The 18973-nt window shown below is 49.5% G+C and overlaps 1 protein-coding gene and 1 long non-coding RNA gene across 2 annotated transcripts in view; both read left to right on the top strand.

The window, feature by feature from the left end:
• The window catches only part of RTN4RL1 (reticulon 4 receptor like 1), a 73180-nt gene that overhangs the window by 28792 nt on the left and 25415 nt on the right, over positions 1–18973 (top strand). The gene's annotated exons all lie outside the window — the stretch shown is intronic.
• Positions 1631–18523, top strand: LOC122694524. Its single transcript, XR_006341202.1, has 3 exons — positions 1631–2060; positions 7547–7552; positions 18513–18523. It is a non-coding gene; the product is annotated as an uncharacterized LOC122694524 (long non-coding RNA).

Below are 18973 nucleotides of genomic sequence, written 5' to 3'. Positions count from 1 at the left end.
GTGAAAGCTTCAGTAGTTGGTTGTTTCAGTGGACTACATTTTTCGTGTTTATGTTGCACATAACATAAAATGTACCGTTTTGAGCGGTTTTAAAGTGTGCCGTTTTGTAGCATTAAGTACCTTCACACTGGTTTGCAACCCATGATGGCCATTTTTAATGGGGCATGGTTGTTAAAAAGTAGAGAAAGGCCACCAAATTCATGGCCACTTGATTTCTGCTTAAGGAGCTCATCCTTGCTCGGGATTGGCCTGTGTCCCACATAAGTCTTCCAGATTCCAGCTTCTGAAGCTTCCATCCAGGGGATTCCTTCTCTGGTCTCTGTAATCATCCACAGGCATTGACACAGTCCAGTAGAACACCAGAGCAGGGAGGGGGTCATGGAAGACTCTAGAAACAGAGATATAGGTATCATAATTTGGTGACATTTCTCCTACTATTTCTTTTTTTTCCCCTGTCTCAAAAATTCTCTAGCCTAGTGAAAGGAAAGAGTATATACCCCTTGCCCATGATCACTTTCTCATTCTTGAAATAAAATCCCCGCCCCCAGCGGTTCTCCAGACCTGGCCAGCGTGTGATGCCCCAACACCTCTCTCCAGACTGTGATCCAGCAGCTTGCCGCGGGCTCCGCCTCCCTCACAGTAGAGACTTCTTGTCCCCATAAGGGTTGTTCTGATGAGGAAGCGATTGCCTGCAAGCGCAGTGAGTCAGAAAGTTTGATGTGCCTTCCAAAAAAAAAAAAAAAAAAGAACCCCAAGCAGCTATAATCTCTGGCCACATTAATAGAAGTGTCCAAATCTAGGACACTGAGGGGCCTGCTTTGCTATCTGCTGAGCACCCACTGAGTCATCCACTTTTTCATCATCTTCCACCAGTCCAGCCCATCCCCTGCACATTGCTCAAACGTATCCCCCTCTCTCCATGTCCCCTGCTTCTACCATCTTAAACCAGGGCCCTGCATCTCACGCTTGGACTATTGCAGTAGTCTCCTGATTGTGTTCTAGCTTCTTCTCTTGTCTTCAGGCTCTGTCCTACAAAAAGGTGATGTTAGGGAAAATGATCTGATCATATCAATTTTATTGTTTAAAATCCTCCAGTGGCTTCCCACAGCTCTGGGATCAGAGCTTTCAGGGCTTTGTGTAAACTGACCCCTCCTGTCTATGCCTCTGATCACACCTCACACAACTTACCCCTTACTGATTTTCTGTCCCTCACTGTGTCAGTCTCCATCCTGGTCGGGATCCTCCCACAAGCAGATGATGCTGCCTGTAATGTTGCCTCTGCCCCACCCCCTCACCTGGGTAATTCCTTCTCTTCCTTTAGAGCTCAGCTCAAATGACCCATCCTCAAGAAGCAGCCCTGAGCCCTCCAGACTACAGCAGGTTCCCCACTTACAGGCACCCAGGGCATCCAGCACTCATTCATTTGGTCCCTGAACAGACATGTAATGACACCTGCCAGATACTAGGAGCCTGGATGGTGAGGACACCGTGGTGAATGAGACAGGCAGAGCCCTGCTGTCATGGAGCCCACATTCCAGGGCGGGTCAGGGACGAGAAAGCAAAGGCAGGCTGATGAGGACTGTGGAGGTGAGCACAGAAAGTGGCCATGGGTAGTCTGAGATAAGGCGCTCAAGGAAACCTTAGGAGGAAGTGACATTGATCAGAGAGCCAGGTGGATGATGGACAGAGTATGTGGATGCTGGGGCAAGAGAGGGACTGGGCTGAGGGGAAAACCAGAGCAAAGACCCTGAGAAGAAGTGTGCCTGGCATGTTCCAGGAACAGCAAGATGGCCCCAGCGGCTGGGCCACAGGGACCAGGCGAAAGGAGTGGGCAGAGTGTTCAGTTCACGCGAGACCTTTTGGGTTGTGGGGAGATCACAGCAGGGTATCCTCAGTGTGATGGAGACCCATGGAGAAAACTGGCTTATATTTTTTTCTTTTCTTATATTTTTTAATTGGAGGATAATTGCTTTACAATATTGTGTTGGCCTCTGCTATACATCAATATGAAGCAGCCACAGGAATACACCTGTCCCCTCCCTCATGAACCTCCCTTCCATGTGCCTGGACATCCTGAGTGAGTGAGTGAAAGTTGCTCAGTCACGTCCAACTCTTTGTGAGACCCCATAGACTATACAGTCCATGGAATTCTCCAGGCCAGAATACTGGAGTGGGTAGCCTTTCCCTTCTCCAGGGGATCTTCCCAACCCAGGGATTGAACCTAGGTCTCCTGCATTGCAGGCAGATTCTTTTCCAGCTGAGCCACAACAAAGGAAGCCCAAGAATACTGGAGTGGGTAGCCTATCCCTTCTCCAGGGGATCTTCCCAACCCAGGAATCAAACCGGGGTCTCCTGCACTGCAGGCAGATTCTTAGGTTGTCACAGAGCACTGGGTTGAGCTCCCTGTGTCACAGAGCAAATTCCCACTGGCTATCTATTTTACATATGATAATGTATATGTTTCCATGCTATTCTGTCAATTCATCCCACTCTTTCCTTGAGGGTTGGGACACCCAGTTTAGAAAGGCCAGAAACTCAAACTGTTGAAACAAAAAAAGAAATCTCCCAGGCTCATAAAACTGCAAGATTCATCTTCAGGTGTGACGTGATCACCAGGACTTGGTTTCTGCTTCTTAGCATCTTAGCATGACTTCTCTTGCGTCGGCACATGCTCAAAAGGCCCAGCAACTCCAAGTTCACGCCCCCCTCCCTCTCAGAAAGAGAAAGCTTATTTTTCTGAATCTGACGTCACAACCCTGGTTTGGCCCTGAACCAGTCACTGAGGCCTGGGAGAGTGTGCTGAAGGGGGACTGTAACTAGAAGGTGGGGACTGTGTCATGGGTGGCCAAAACCCCACAGAAGTTGCAGTCTGCAAATGATTTGCTAAGAAAGGCCTTTTTCTTTTTTGCACTTGATGATGTCCTCAGAACCCCATTTGTCCTTCTTGTCACCATGGCAGCCCCGGAGTCACCCCACTTGTCTTGTTTGACCTCCTCATTTTGCAGGTGAGCAGGCTGAGGCTTAGCAACTTTCTCAAGGTCACACACCGTGACTGCAGTGGAGCCAGGATTGGCATCCAGGCATCATCTGGTGGGCAGACCCCGAGTCTGGGGCCAGCCTGCCAGATCTGAATCCTGGCTCTGCCATTTGTTAGCTGTGGCCCTGTATTCTTTTCCTAGGGCTGTCATGACAAGTTGCTACAAATAGAGTGGCTAGGGAATTCCCTGGCAGTATACTGGTTAGGACTCTGTGCTTTCCTCATATGTGGGCCCAGGTTCAGTCTCCAGTTGGGGAACTAAGATCCCTTAAGCTGTGTGACATGACCAAAAAAAAAAAAAACCAACCACACACACACGCACTCACAAAGAAACAAGCAACAAAGAATCCTAAATTGAGTGACTTAAACAGCAGAAATGTATTCTCACGGTTCTGGAGGTAAAAAAAAGAATCTGAACTTAAGGTGTGGGCAGGACTGTGCTCCTTCCAAAGGCCCTGGGGGGCAGCTTCCGGTGGTGGTTACTAGGCCTCGTGGCTACTCCAGTCTCCGCCTCTGTCTTCACCAGGCTTCTCTCTTCTCTGTCTTTTCCTCTTCTGTCTCTTAGAAGGATGTTCGCCGTTAAATTTAGGGCCCATCTGGGTAATCCAGCATGATCTCATTTCAAGATCCTTAATTACCTCTGCAAAGACTCTTTCCAAATAAAGTCACATTTCCAAGTTCCAAGGATTTGGATGTGGACATATATTTTGGGGGCCATTCACTGAATGGTTTTTCCGGTAGTCATGTACGGATATGAGAGTTGGACCATAAAGAAGGTTGAGCGCTGAATGGATGCTTTCAAACTGTGATGCTGGAGATGACTCTTGAGAGTCCGTTGGAAAGCAAAGAGATCAAACCAGTCAATCCTGAAGGAAATCAACCCTGAATAGTCATTGGAAGGACTACTGCTGAAGCTGAACCTCCAATACTTTGGCCACCTGATACGAAGAGAGGACTCATTGGAAAAGACTCTAATGCTGGGAGAGATTGAGGGCAGGAGGAGAAGGGGTGACAGATGATGAGATGGTTGAACGGCATCACTGACTCAATGACCATGAGTCTGTGAAGCAAACTCCAGAAGATGGTGAAGGACAAGGAAGCCTGGCGTGCTGTAGTCCATGGAATTGCAAAGAGTTGGACACGACTTAGCCACTAAACAACAAGATTGAATCCATTCCAGGGACCTTGGACAAGTCACTTAACCTCTCCGAACCTCACTCTGTCATCTGCAAAATGGGATTAATACCACTTCATAGCGTTGCCTTGAGGATTAATATGAGATAATCTTTGCTGGGTCCTTCACAGAGGACTGAGCACATAGTACTCAGTAAACATTAGTTATTCTGAACCCAGGTCCAGTCTGGTCTTCTTGTGGGTGTCTCTGAAGTGGCTTTCTTTACAGGTAGACTTAGGTCGGCCTGGGTTCCCTCAGCTAGTAGCAGTAGAGACAAGTCAAGCAGTTGGTGTCTTTTTTTCTTTTTAGTATTTATGGATTTGGCTGTGTCAGGTCTTAGGTTGCAGCATCTAGGCTTTCCTTTGCGGTGAGCAGGCTTCTCTCTAGTTGTGACATGTATCCTTAGTGGCAAGTGGGATCTTAGTTCCCTGACCAGGGATCGAACCCACGTCCCCTACCTTGGAAGGCAGATTCTTAACCACTGGTCCACCAGGGAAGTCCCTAGCTGGTGTCTTGATGGAGACACTTTGGCCAAGTTTAAGCCGAGCATCCCCTGCTGGCTCTTCAATTGGGGCCTGTTCTGTTGTCCAGGCTCCCCCTTCCTGAGGCCTGCAGCTGAGAGGTGGAGTGGCTTGAGGAGGTCTCCTGTCAATCAAACTCTCACCCGGGCTCCAGGAGGCCGGCCTGGAACCCTATGATTTAGAGTGATGGAATGTAAATTGCAGAGAGTCCACACTTCCCATTCGGCTGAGGTCCTATCAGCATCTCATTCCCCTTCCCTGGGGCTCCTCTAGGTCTCATCTGGTGGATTCTGTCCGCAGAGCACCTCCACAGCAACCACGACGACGGTTTGCTTCTTACATCTATCACACCTGCACTGTGACAATGTAATTTTTATCTCCGGTTGTTTATTTCTCAGATGGAACTACTTGTAAATTCCAAGAGGAAAATATATCCCCGTGTGTGACAGAACCAGCCCAGGGCGATTAATCTGGGCTTTTAGGCTGGGAAGGCAAACCTGGGTGATGCTGCTCCATGTCTAAGTGTCCAACAATCAACCATGGCCATTAATTGTCCCCCAACAAAGCATTGGCCCCAGGAGGAATCAGGTTCAATAGGATCTGATCCAGCTGGATGGGATTGGGGTCTTCATTTCCCATCTGTTGGGTGGCAAGCAGACCCCTAGGGACAGAGAGAGGGAAGCAGGTGGCTTGAGGCCAAGAGGTAGGGGGAAAGACCAATATTTCAAGGCCTAGTTGACAGTGGGTGTGAGAAGGAAGGGGGACTAAGGGCATCGGTGTGGCCATGGCAAAGGCACAGGCTTGTGTGGTCCCAGCAGATCCAGGTTCAAATCTGAACCTCACTAGCTACCATCACTTTGGGGGAGTTCCTTTACCCCTCATGCCAACAGAGGGGTTTCTAGTCTGTAAAATGGAGCAAAGAATATTTGCTCCATAGAGTAACTGAGAGAATTAAACAAGCAACGTATGAAAAGATCTTACTGCATGGAATGGGTGGTTTGGTTCTTTTTTTTTTTTCTCCCTAAAGGCCTGGGGCAGTGCTCAGGCCGGCAGAAGATGAAAGTCACAGAAATAATCAGAATTCTAGAAGGAATTAGAAGGAATTTAGAGAACACCTCATGCAAAGTTTAGTAGAGGTTTGGCTAATTGAAGAGACATAGAAGCTGGCTGGAACCCAGTTTCCTGACAGTCACCATGCTACATCACCACATCCCACTGCCTCCATTGTAGGGGCTTCAACCTGGGCCTCCCGGCCTCCTGCAGGGCCAACCAGTGAGCCTCAGGGGCCATAACCCCCTGCAAGGATATGCACTATTCTGTGTGTGAGTGCATTTTAATGTCTCCAGAGTTTTCATCAGATTCTCAAAAGGTGCCCCCACTCAAGGATTTCCCTGGTAGCACAGCGGATAAGAATCTGCCTGCAGATTGAACCCATGCAGGGTACATGGGTTCAATCCCTGGTCTGGGAAGATCCCACATGCTGCGGAGCAACCAAGCCCATGTGCCACAACTACTGAGCCTGTGCTCTGCAACAAGAGAAGCCACCACAATGAGAAGCCCATGCACCACAATGAAGAGTAGCCCCTGCTCGCCACAACTAGAGAAAGCCTGCACAAAGGAACAAAGACCCAGGGCAGTCAAAAATAAATGAATAAAATTTTTCCTAAAAAAAGAAAAAGAGAGTCATGTAATATTAAAAAGTTTTCCCCATTCAAAAAGATTGAGGGCTTTTTTGAACTCTGATATTGACACTATTTGGGGGTGGAGGTAGGGGTATTGCCCAACCCTCCCACCTGCATTTGATGTTCTACGCAGCTTTGATCATGATCAAAATCTGACTGTGATCTGGGGGTTTCCTTGGTCTCAGGGCCCCGCCATCCCTTCTCATTCTACCCTGGTTCTTACTGTTCTTTCCCTGGAAAATCAGCTTACATGTGCCAGCTAGGAGCAGGGTGTGTGTATGTCAGGGGATGGGTTCCAGGTTTTGACATTCTGGGCTGGTTCCAGATTTTGTGGAGTTTACACAAATTAGACTCCCCTTTTTATGAAAAAGTATAACAAGTCATGAGAAACTTCCCTGGTGGTCCTGTGGTTAGAAGTCTGCTTTGCAAGGCAGAGGATGCAGGTTCAATCCCTGGTGGGGGAACTAAGATCTCACATGCCAAGGAGCAACTAGGTCCATGTGCCACAGCCATTAAGCCTGTGTACTCCGGGACCCACAACTAGAGCCCTCATGCCTCAAGGGAAGATCCCACATGGTGCAATGAAGATCCCATGTGTTGCAGCTAAGACCTGAGGCAGACAAACAAATAAATCATTGTGGTTCATCTCTAAGTTGTGTCCGACTCTTCTGTGAACCCCATGGACTATAGCCCAGCAGGCTTCTCTGTCCATGGGGTGTCCCAGGTAAGAATACTGGAGGGGGTTGCCATTTTCTTCTCTAGGAGATCTTCCTGACCGATCGAACTGCAACTCCTGCATCAGCAGGCGGACTCTTTACCACTGAGCCACCAGGGAAGTCCAAATAAATGAATAAGTAAATATTAAAAAAAATAAGTCATGAATACAGAACTAGGTGCTCTGCAACTAGGTGCAGGGCCTTGGGAGGGCTGTGTATGCTTTGTTAGGATCCCTGTAAATCTGCCTCTCCTGGTGTTGTTACTGGATAAGTGTCCTCAAGAGAATATGGGGTCTCAGCATAGCTCACCCACCAAAGGTCTGTGGCCTCCCAGGGGTGCTGACCCAGTTTTCTGGATGCTGCTCCACTGGGTGCTTGAGATGGATGTGTGAAAAGACCAGCCTGCCCTCAATGAGCTCCCAGTAACAGAAGACCCAGTTTACGGGTAAATAATGACCCGCTGGCCACTGCAGCTCCCCTGCTTTTGCTTTGCTGCCTTTCCCCAGTGCAGCAAGTAGGGGTGCCTCCCCGGCTTCACTTTCAGGGTTATCCCACAGATAGAAAGGGTCCTGGCCATCCACTTCTGAGCAGGAAGAGGAGAGGGCTGTCTGCAGGACCTCCAAGGAGGGGGTCCCAGTGTCTGTGGCATGGCCTCTTCCCATAGTTCCTGTTGAGATGAGCTGAGTATGATGCTTTGTTCAGGCCCAGGTTTGGGGCAGGCCCATTGGAAGATGGAGGGTTAGGGGACATAGAAGCTACCTTCATCCTTTTTTAAAAAATAAATTTATTAATTAAATTTAATTTATTTGACTGTGCTGGGTCTTCATTGCTTTGCAAGGGCTTTCTCTAGTTACTGCAAGCAGGGGCTAGTCTTCATTGCAGTGCACAGGTTTCTCCTGGCAGCAGCTTCTCTTATTGTAGAGCACAGGCTCAGTAGTTGTGGCAACATGTGGAATCTTCCTGGTCCAGGGATAGAACCCGTGTCCCCTGCACTGGCAGATGGATTTTTAACCAGTAGGCTACCAGGAAAGTCCCCTCCATCTTTTTTTTAAAATATTTATTTATTTGGCTGTGCTGGGTCTTAGGTGCAGCATGAGGGATCTTTGATTTTTGCAGCCTATGAACGCTTCGTTGCAGCATGTGGGATCTAGTTCCTTGACCAGGGATCAAAGCTGGGCGCCCTGCCTTGGGAGTGCTGAGTCTTAGCCACTGGACCACCAGGGAAGTCCCTTCCCTCCATCCTTGCCTTATCTATTCACCTGTATTTGCACAACATTGAAGATATGATGGCAGGAAAGATACTGTTGGGAGCAAGAGGCTGACCCCAGAGGACCCGGATCTGGCTCTTGCTTTGCCAGTTTGTACTTGTGGGCTTTGTGGAGGCCTCTGAACTTCTTTGCGCTTCCAGTTTGTCATCTAGAAGGTGGATAATAACACCTGCCTTGCTGGAGTGTTGAGAAGGTTAGGGATTTCACACATGTAGGGCTGAGCACAGTGCTGACCCTGAGGTCACTAGCTCTAAATTTTCACTTACTGTTATTGTTTTGGAAGAGCCATCCCTGCCCCCTTTTCTCTCTAGCATCTTGGCAAGTCTCCTTTTCTGCTGGGTCCTAGAGCTTCCTGGGAGAAGACTGTTCAAGGCCAAGGCATGGATGGATCTCCCAGGGCAGTGCCTTGGGCAGTATTGGTTGCAACAAATTGGAGGAGGCCAAGCTGGAAGGAGTCGGTAACTCGGGCGGGGCTGGGTCACGATGGGCAGATGAGGAAGCTGCAGGAATGAGGGACGGACAACCCATCTCCCTACCCTGCCCTTCCAGCCTATGTTCCTAATGTGCTCAGTCACTCAGTCAAGCCCGACTCTTTGTGACCCCACGGATTGTTTAGCCCACCCTGCTCTTCTGTCCAGGGAATTTTCCAGGCAAGAATACTGGAGTGGGTTGCCATTTCCTCCTCCAGGGGATTTTCCAGACCCAGGAATCAAAACTGTGTCTCCTGCATTGGCAGGCAGGTTCTTTATCACTGAACCACCTGGGAAGCCCTCCTGGACGCGCAGAGCTGAACAAAGGGAAAACCAGAATTTTCATTTGCCGGTTTCCTAAGAGGGTAGTTTCTGCCTGGTACCACGGGTAGGTGACTTCCAGGAACCTGCTGGCCACTTGCTCCCCAGTAGGACCACAGCCATTCCCTAGAGGGGTCCCAGGAGAATCATTGGGATCACTTTGTCCCACCCGTGCCTCCCTGCCCTTCTTGCCCAGGGTGGCTTCAGAAAGCAGCATGAATCCAGAGACAGAGGCCATTTCTGGCCCTCTGGGAAACTCTGCTACCCTTCCGATAAGGATTTAAACAGGTTGTTGAGCGGGCCCACTAATTAATCTTTTGTTTTTGTTTATTTTAATTTTTTGCTATGAAAGTAATACACACCATCTGTGGAAAATTTGAAAAAAAAAAAAGTACAGAAAACTCTAAAGAAGCAGGAAAAAAAGCCCAGACACCAAAGCAGAGTCAAGCACAACTGTTAACATGTTAATATGTTGGCTGAAAAGCAGAAGCTTTTAAAAACCCCATGTAAACATCAGTGTCAAAGGCTGCCTGGGACTGCATGGAATTAATCTTTTTAAGAAAACACATCTGAACCAAGTGCATTTGGAGTGTAGGGGATTTGCAGGCACCCCCCTCCAGGCTGGGGAGTGTGAACAAAGTCTGGGTCTTCAGCCCCTGGGGTTCAGCAAGTCTTTCCAGGAGCCTCCCACAAGGCGGGGTGGGGTTTGCCTCAATCTCAGAGATTTCCTTCTCTACATTCTTGCCCGGCAGGAGCGCTTTCACACTTGGCCTCTCCGCCTGCCGCCTGGGGTCTGTGGAAGGCAGTGAGGGGTAGAGGATGGAAGAGAGGGATTGGTGGGGGGGTGATACTCTCCGTAAAAGAGAGCTATCCACTGGCCAAGGGGTGAAGTCAGCTGGCCTGCTTCCCCCTTTTCTTTCCTGGTGGTGGTGAGGTGGGGGGAGCGCCCAGTCCTGCCGAACTGCAAGTGAGCAACACCTGCCCTGAGAAGACGAGTCCTTAGTGCAGGCTGCAGAGGACCCCATGGAGAGTGCTGCCTAAGAGGGAGAGTGAAAAGGCAGAGCCAGGAGCGGGTGGAGCCAGGCAGAAACCTTGATTGCCCCCACCCCCTGCCCCTTGACTCAGCACTCCTTTTTATTTATTTATTTAGGCTGCGCTGGGTCTTCTTGGCTGCGTGTGGGCTTCCTCTAGTTGTGGCAAGTGGGGGCTACTCTCTAGCTGCCGTGCATGGGCTGCTCATTGGGGTGGCTCTAGGCGTGGACTCAGTAATTGTGGCACACAGGCTTAGTTGCCCCTTGCGTGGCGTGTGGGAATCTTAGTTCCTGGGCCAGGGATCGAACCCGTGTCCCCTGCATTGGCAGGTGGATTCTTAACCACTGGGTTACCAGAGAAGTTCTTCAGCATTTCTTTAGGGTGGTTGTAAATGGTGCCAGGAGGCGGCAAATGCAGGGATGCTGGCTGGGAGGGGCCACCATAGGAGGAGTGAGGTAGCCAGCCCACCTTTCATCACGGGGACCCACCTCTGAGAGGCCACCTGCACAGGTTACTGAAAAAGGGGTGGGGATTAGAATGCCATGTGCTGAGTGGGAGGCACCCCTGCATCAGTGACTTATGCCTGGTGGCACCAGCTTCTAGGCCCTAATGGAACTATTTTTCTGGGACTGAGGGCTGAGAATTTGCCAAGCACCATGGTAAAGGTTCTATGTTTATTACTGAACCAGGACAACAGCCCTAGGAAGCAGGTGTTCCCCGCCCCCCCACAACTTTTACAGATCATCAAACTGAGATGCGATGTGACTTGCTCAGGGCTACACAGCCCCGTTGGTCACCGCTGGAATTCAAACGCAGGCCTGCTTTCAAACAGCCCTCTTATCCACTATTCCTACTGGTTGTTGGTGCTGGGAGGTCGGCTGCAGAACCCATCTGGAGAGTGGAGCCAACCAAAAGAAGTCCACCAAAACCCTCCTCTGAAAGCTTCTGCTCCCTTAGCACCTTCTCTGGGGACAGAAGAAGGTGTATTTATGTGCCAAAAGAGAGCCTAGATCCTGGGGACGGAGGCCCCACCCGTTCTCATTCTCGGGTTTCTCTGAAATGCCGGCTTTGGGCTGGGCTGGGGTGGGAGGCCAGTCTGTAGCGGGTCAAGGCGCTCGGACACGGATTCTGAAGTCGGTGACCCAACCTGGGCTAGAGACAGCAGTGGAAGCCGCAGCACGGGTGCTGTACCTGGCAGCCGCCCAAACCGCGACCCCCTGAGGCCATAGCGATTCCTCTCTCGCGGAGGGGGCAGCAGGAGGACAGCAGGAGGGTGGCGGCGGGCGCGAGCGGATGCGGGATGCGGATGCGGCCGCTGGCCTGCTCCCGAACCGGCTCCCACCTTGGCCGGCCCGGCGGACGCTGGTTGGCTCCTTGGGAGCGCCGCTCACCCAATCACACACCTGCACAGTTGCCAGGCAACTGGGGCTGAGTTGTAACACCTCGGCGGCCAGAGCCAGGATTCTGTTTTTATTTTCCAGGCTGTTCCAAGTCTCTCCTTAGAAGTTGTAGAAAAATGGCATTCGGTTTACCTCTTCAGAGGGACCACACCCTCCCCCCAACCTCCCAGTTTCCAGCCCCCAGCCCCCAGGCTGGAGGTCTTCCACCAGACTTGCCCAGAGATTCAGATGCCATGGTTCCCTCTTGGGGCCCAGGCATCCCAGGGAGGCAAGCAGGCAAGGGGCCTAGGGAGCTCCTCACAGCACCCTCGTTTTGGGAAAGTCATCCTCAGGGGAGCTGGGGACTTCTGCCTGAGGCAGGGTAGCATATCCAGGGAGGACTCCGAAGGCAGGAAAGAGCAGGCTTCAAGGTCGCTGGCCTCCGAACGACCTTGGGATGGCCTTGGGGTGGGCGTGGGGCATGGCTTGGGTCTGCTTCTGGCTTTACGTACGGCTTATTATCTGGGTGTTTCCCAAATTTCAATTTTTGCTTCACACCTTCTCAGCGTCTCACCCATCTGTGAGCCACCTGCACTAATTTTTCATTTCTTTTCTCTTCTGTATATTGACCCACTTTAGCTTAAATAGATGTATTTAAAAGGGAAACTTGATAACACCTCTGTAAATGGAGACAGTACCACTTGCCATAAATAGAAAGTAACTGCAGAAATAAATACAAAAAAACAAAATGTTATTAAATTTTAGCACATGGAGTCTGATCTGGGAAAGCCATAATGACAACAAAACAATGCTTATTAATGCTTACTCTGTGCCAGACACTAGCTAAACACTTTACATGGATTAACTCTTTTGATTAGATATTATTCACGTTCCCATTTCACAGACGGTGAAACTGAGGTACAGAGAAGCTAAGGGCTTTGGCCAAGGGACATATAGACACTAAATTATGAACTAAGGTTCAAAGATGAGTCCTTGGTGGTCCAGTGGCTGGGACTCTGTGCTCCCAAGGCAGGGGCCCAGGTTCAATCCCTGGTGAGGGAACTAGATCTGACAGGCTGCAACTAAGAGTTTGCATGTTGAAACTAAAGATCCCTGCAATGACAATCAAAGATCCTATGTGCTGCAACTAAGACCAGGCCCAGCCGAAAAAAAAAAAAAGCTGAGTCCCATCCAAAACCTGTGCTGTCTCTGCAGAGTGATACCTCTGGTTCTCTGCCCTGGTAACTAGGTGGTGGCCCTTTCCAGAATTAGGACGATGCTTTGCACCCCAGCTGCAGTGGTTTTTTTCTGGGTCCAGGACATATAGCCTGCTAGGTGCTCTTTTTTTTTTTTTTCCTCATTAAACTTTTTTTAATGGACCTCAAATTCTGTGACAGATTTTTGATCAAGTTGTTTTCATTAAAAAGTACTGATTTTAAAAACTAATAACTTAAACTGCCACACACAACCACATATTCAGCCAACAGTCCTATGCAGTGTCTTGTTTTACAGCTCAGGGAACTGAGACTCAGAAGGCCAAGCCACTTGCCCCAAGTCACACTGTTGCTGAGTGGCAGGGCCAAAATGTGAGTCCTATCACCCTCTGCAGTGCTGACTCCATCTCGAACTTATTTGTAGCTCCGCTTCATGCACCTGCAATGCAAGAGATGTGAGTTGGATCCCTGGGTTGGAAAGATCCCCTGGAGAAGGAAATGGCAACCCGCTCCAGTACTCTTACCTGGGGAATCCCATGGACAGAGGAGCCTGGCGGGCTACAGTCCAGGGGGTCGCAAAGAGTTGGTCACGACTGAGCACACACACACACAAATTCATGTAGAAAAATGAATCTAATGCTTAGTAAACCCTATAGCAGAAATAAGCCTTCTGCCTCTCACAGGGAATCAAATCCCCACCTGGGAAACTAAGCATTTGTGGAGCCCAGGCCAGGCTGTGGATAGACACCTCCTCCAAGCTGAGTCTTGATCTCTGGAACCATGGCCTTCTATTGGTGGGTGAAGACCCCCAGGGCCAGCCCCTAGGCTCTGGGCCTCCCTACACCTCAGCAAAACCCTGTTCCCTGGCCAAGGATGTTTGTTTGGTTTTCTTCTCTACCTCCCATCATCCCCTATCAAAATGAGCAACTGCATTTCTCACTCCAGAGCTGGCTCATTCTTACCTGGAAGAGAAAGAATAAGGGAGCCTTTGGAGAGAGAAGATAATCATATGTTATTTTTAAAAGGCATTCTGAACAAGTGTTGAATAGAGTTCAAGAAAATTGCCTTAAAGACCTGCTCTCCACAGGGAAGGTGTTTCTCCTGGCTCCCTAGTATTTGCAAACTTAATTGCACATTTGTATGGGCTACTGTTTTTATTTCTTCCTGGTCTCAGAGGTGGGCTTTGAAGATTGTGCTCTCTCTGTAATGGTTTTCTTTATCTCAGATAAATTTTGCACACCTGCAAGGTAGAATGGCTTGAAAGAAACTGTGTCAGAATTGGCTCTCGATTTAATAAATCTGCAAATGAAGGAGGGTTTGGTGAGCTGATGTGGTGTCAGCCCACCCTGAGCCTCCTGTCACAGGGGTGCAGCCTGGTCCCACTCTGCCAAAGGGGCTGTGCTGAACTGCAGAGCCTCAGCCCACATCTCTGCTGAAACCCTCTCTCTACCCGAAAGCTGAAAGCCAGGTGGTGTGGGGGAAGACCCGTTTCTGTGTGGGTGTTTGGAGACTTTTAGGCCAAGATGCTAATAAGAGGCTTTTAGGTTAATTGTAAAACCACAGCTCCCCTCTGCTGAGGACTTCTCAAACCTCCCGTACCGTATTTTCTCAAAGAACTAGAAGGTTCCTTTTGGGCTCTGGACCATGTGGGGAATAAATGAGGGGTGAGACCTCAATGCTTGGAGTTGATGGGAGTGCCAACACCCAGAGCAGGAAGGAGCCCCAGACTTGTGCACAAGCCCCTCTGGGTCTCTTTGGCCTCCACCCCATAGAAATGTGCCACTTTCCAGAGGGTGAAGGTGCTAGCCCTTCCCCGACCCCACCCCTGGAGTCTGACCTATTTGTTCCCAACTGTGACCTCCTGCCCAGCCGACAGGTGGCATGGGGAGGGCAGGCGATTAGTGGTCAGGAGGAAAGTGCTTGCTGGGTATTTATCCTCCATCCCTGACCAAATGTCTCAGCTCTTGCCCTCTTCACACAGCTTCTGTGTTCTGGGTTGACTTCCAATCCCCTCCCCTCTGTCCCCTCTTCAGGACTAGGGGTGGTGACACTGGTGGTTCCTTGCCTGCTATTTGCCATCCCTGAGGATTGCCTCGGCCCTAACCACACTTTGGTCAATTGTCCCTTTATTGGACTGTCCTCAAAATACCTAATGGTACCCAATGGACTCAGTGGTCCTGGGCACGTCATTACCTCTTGGAGCTTTGGTTCTCTCACCTGTAAAATGAATTTTATTATTCAACAGTTTGCTCGTGTGGTTGTAACAAGTGCAAAGTGCTTGACCCAGGGCTTGGAGGACAGTAACTTTAGCCCTCGGGGACAAATGATGTGTGTGGGGGGGACTGGTCAATCATCTCTGTCCTTGGTCGTTGTCTGTCCTTGACCTCTGCCTGTGGTGGTCTTACATCCTGCTGTCAGCTTTCCATCCATAAGCCAGGGCCTGTTGACCGATTGCCTGGTTTGGGAGTGGGGCACCAGGAGAGCAGACTCTCATGGAACTTGCTGCTGCCAAGTTGCTTCAGTCGTGTCCGACTCTGTGTGACCCCATAGATGGCAGCCCACCAGGTTTCCCTGTCCCTGGGATTCTCCAGGCAAGAACACTGGAATGGGTTGCCATTTCCTTCTCCAATGCATGAAAGTGAAAAGTGAAAGTGAAGTCGCTTAGTTGTGTCGGACTCTTAGCGACCCCATGGACCGCAGCCTACCAGGCTCCTCTGTCCGTGGGATTTTCCAGGCAAGAGTACTGGAGTGGGGTGCCATTGCCTTCTCCACTCATGGAACTTGGGAAGCTGGTATTTCTTTCTTTTTAGATTTTATTTATTCATTTTTTTCTAATTTTGGCTGTGCTGGGTCTTGTTGCTGTGTGGACTTTTCTCTAGTTGTGGTGAGCAGAGGGCTATTCTCTAGTTGCAGCGCACAGGCTTCTCATTGCAGTGGCTTCTCTTGCAGAGCACAGCCTGAAGGATGCATGGGCTTCAGTAGTTATGGTGCACGGGCTTAGGTGCTCCGAGGCATGTGGAATCTTCCCCAACTAGGGATTGAACCCATGTCTCCTGCTTTCGCAGGTGGATTCTTAACTGCTGAACCACCAGGGAAGTCTGAGAAGCTGATGTTTCTTTTGTCCTGTTTGCTCCATAGAAGCTGTGCATCCGACCGATACATGCACATTCTTTTCAGCCTTTATTTATTGTTATCAGGAAACAAAACAGTCACAGATTTCGTGCAACATGGTGTCCCCTGAGAATGCAAAAGAAAGAAACAGATGATACCAGATATTCCTGCTGGAGCGGCCAGGTGTGGGTTGACCCTGGACTGGGTTCTAAAACTGTATTTCAGCAGCTGCTTCTCTGCGGAAAGGAAACATGTCTGGGTCTCGGCAGTGCCTCTCTGACCTGGTCCACTCTGGAGTCTCATTCAGCCTTTGGGGTTGAGGGTCCAGGAATCAAAAGGAGAGCAGAGGATATGGGCCTGGGGAGGAGTCTGTGAACCGTTAGTGTTTATGAAAGTGTCTATCTAGGAAGGTGAGAAAGACAGGGAGGATGGGTCTCTGCTCTCAAGAGGATCAGAGCTAAGTTGGGAAAATAGCAGTTACTCAGGAAGTGATGAGAGCCCCCAGTGGGAGAGGGATAAGCCAGCACTAGTCCAGGGCAGGCTGTCAAGGAAAGCTCTCGGGAGAAGGGGACTTGACCTTTGGTTGAGGACAGAATGGGGAGAGTGTATTTCAAGGGAGGCCAGCTCAGAGTCTGGGGTAGCCAGGCTGAGGCAGCAGCTAGGTGTGGCCTGGGAGTAGCCAGAAATCCAGGTGTTGGGGGTAGGGAGGGGGATGAAAGGAGTGGGTCTGGCTTATTCAGAGCCTTAAAGACAGGTAGGGTACTTAGATCAGGAAGTAGAACTTTGGAAGCCCTTAGAGCAGGGATTCTTAACCTGGGGTTCCCAGATGGACTGCAGAGCATCCCAGAAACCCCGAAACTGTAGGGTGCAGTGGTTGAAGGGTCTGGGCTTTGTCTTCAGACCTTCCTGCACTGACTTCCAGTGCTGTTTTCTAGTTACTCCTTAACCTTTTTTACTTCCCAATTAATTTTTCTTGGAGTGTAGTTGGTCCACAATGTTGTGTTAGCTTTCACAGTACAGTAAAGTGAATCAGTGACACATATACATACACACTTTCTTTTTTAGATTCCTTTCCCATCTAAGACAGTACAGAGCATTGAATAGAGGTCCCTGCACCATACAGCAGGTTCTTATTAGACTACTGTTTTCAAATAAGTGTTGATCTGTTGCAGATGATGAAATCATTCTCACTTGCAAATGTCTCTGAGTAGTTGCTTCTTGTCACTGTCCATTTTTTCTAATCAGGGACTAAAGCACACAATTACCACAGGGGTCTGTGAAGTTTTTCTTGTTAAGAGGAGGCTTTAGTTTTGAAAGGCATAAAGCACCTGAAGTAGGAATAAATATGTGTGCGCTCACACACTCAGTTGTTTCCGACTCTTTGTGACCCCATGGACTGTAGCCCACCAGGCTCCTCTGTCCATGGGACTTTTCAAGCAAGAATATTGGAGTGGGTTGCCATTTCCTTCTCCAGAACCCTTTTTTTTTAAAAAAAAAAAAAAAAAAAAAGAGTTAGTGTTTGTTTTTATTTATTTGACGGCACTGGGTCTTAGTTGCAGCATGTGGGATCTAGTTCCTTGACCAGGGATTGAACCCAGACCCCTTGCTTTAGGAGATCGGAGTCTTAGCCAATGGACCACCAGGGAAGTCCCACTCCTTAACCTTTTTGAGCTTCGGCTTTCTCATCTATGAAATGGAGCTAAATGGTAGTGTTTAGCCTGCAGTATGTTTGGGGTAATAAGTCCAGATCATGGACATGCTGCATTGCACACGGTCACCGGCTTGCTCTGAAGATCTCGGTAAAGGGCAGCTGCCATTAATATGCTGCAGAACTGTGAGTGACTTCTCCAGGGAGAGGGTCTCCTACAGCTTTCATGAGATTCCCTAAGGGGTCCCTGATTCAAAAAATGTTAAGCACCACTCACTGCTTGAGAGGTTTAAAAATAGCGGCGTGCCGAGCAGCAGAGAGCATGTTTATGTGAATGACACAGGGTGGTGTGGGCCTGGGGGCAGGGCCTCCAGTGCAGAGCCTTTCTGTTCATCTCTTGGACACGCCAACCCTCTGTCGGTTCATACCTGATCATCAAGCCTTGCTGAGCCCTGATTCAGCCAAGCCCGTGTTCGATACCAAACACCCAGAGACCAAGAGCCATGTCAGTGAGAAAGAAGATGTGTGGAAGCCAGTCTCCAAAGGTGGCCCCCGTGCCTCTTGTTATCATAGCCTGGAAGGGTCCCTTCCCACATGGAATCAGGCTGGTACACAACTGGATTTAACCAGTCAGATGCAGTAGAAGTGAAGCTGTGCCAATTCCCATTCCCAGTTCTTGATCAAAGCCAGCGTCTTCACTTTCCCAAGTCTGAAGACGATTTTGGGAGATCTGAACCATGGTTTAAGAAGTCTGCACACCCCCTGGCTCCTCTGAAAAGATCACAGGCAATGACCACATTGAGAGGAGAAGCCCCAAGACCATATGGAGGAGAGAGGGGTTCACGAGTCCCAACATCTTAGTTCTGAGCCCAGAGGACCCAGGGCTCTCCACCATCTGTCTGCAAGCACACGAGAAACCCTGAGTGAGAACAACAGAAGAACCATCCCACAGAGCCCACTCAGCCCACAGACCCATGAGGTCATGGGTTTTGTTTTAATGGCTCAAGTTTGGGATAGTTGGAAATAAAAGCACCAACCGAGTGAGAACATGTAAAGGCAGTTTATTCAGAACTTGCTTTTTTTTTTTTTTTCCAGAACTTGCTTTTTGAAGTAACAATCACTTACATTTTGGCAGAGAGTCCGAGGCAGGCAGAGGAGTGGGAAAGTTTTAGAGTGGAAAAAAAGGAAGGCCTCAATTGTGCCCTGATTGGCCTGGGGAAGCTAGGGATGGACTAATTAGAAGCAGGGCATCCTTGGACTTCCCTGGTGGTCTAGTGGTTAAGAATCCACCTGTCAATGCAGGGGATACACATTCAATCCGTGGTCTGGGAGGAAAGATTCCACATACCTCGGGGCAACTAAGCCCGTGAGCCCGTGTGCCACAACTACTGAAGCCCGAG

This window comes from Cervus elaphus, chromosome 5, assembly GCF_910594005.1.
Source record: "Cervus elaphus chromosome 5, mCerEla1.1, whole genome shotgun sequence".
Classification (NCBI taxonomy): domain Eukaryota; kingdom Metazoa; phylum Chordata; class Mammalia; order Artiodactyla; family Cervidae; genus Cervus; species Cervus elaphus.
The sequence above is the reverse complement of the archived record's forward strand: the minus strand, read 5'-3'. Positions and strand labels throughout refer to the sequence as shown.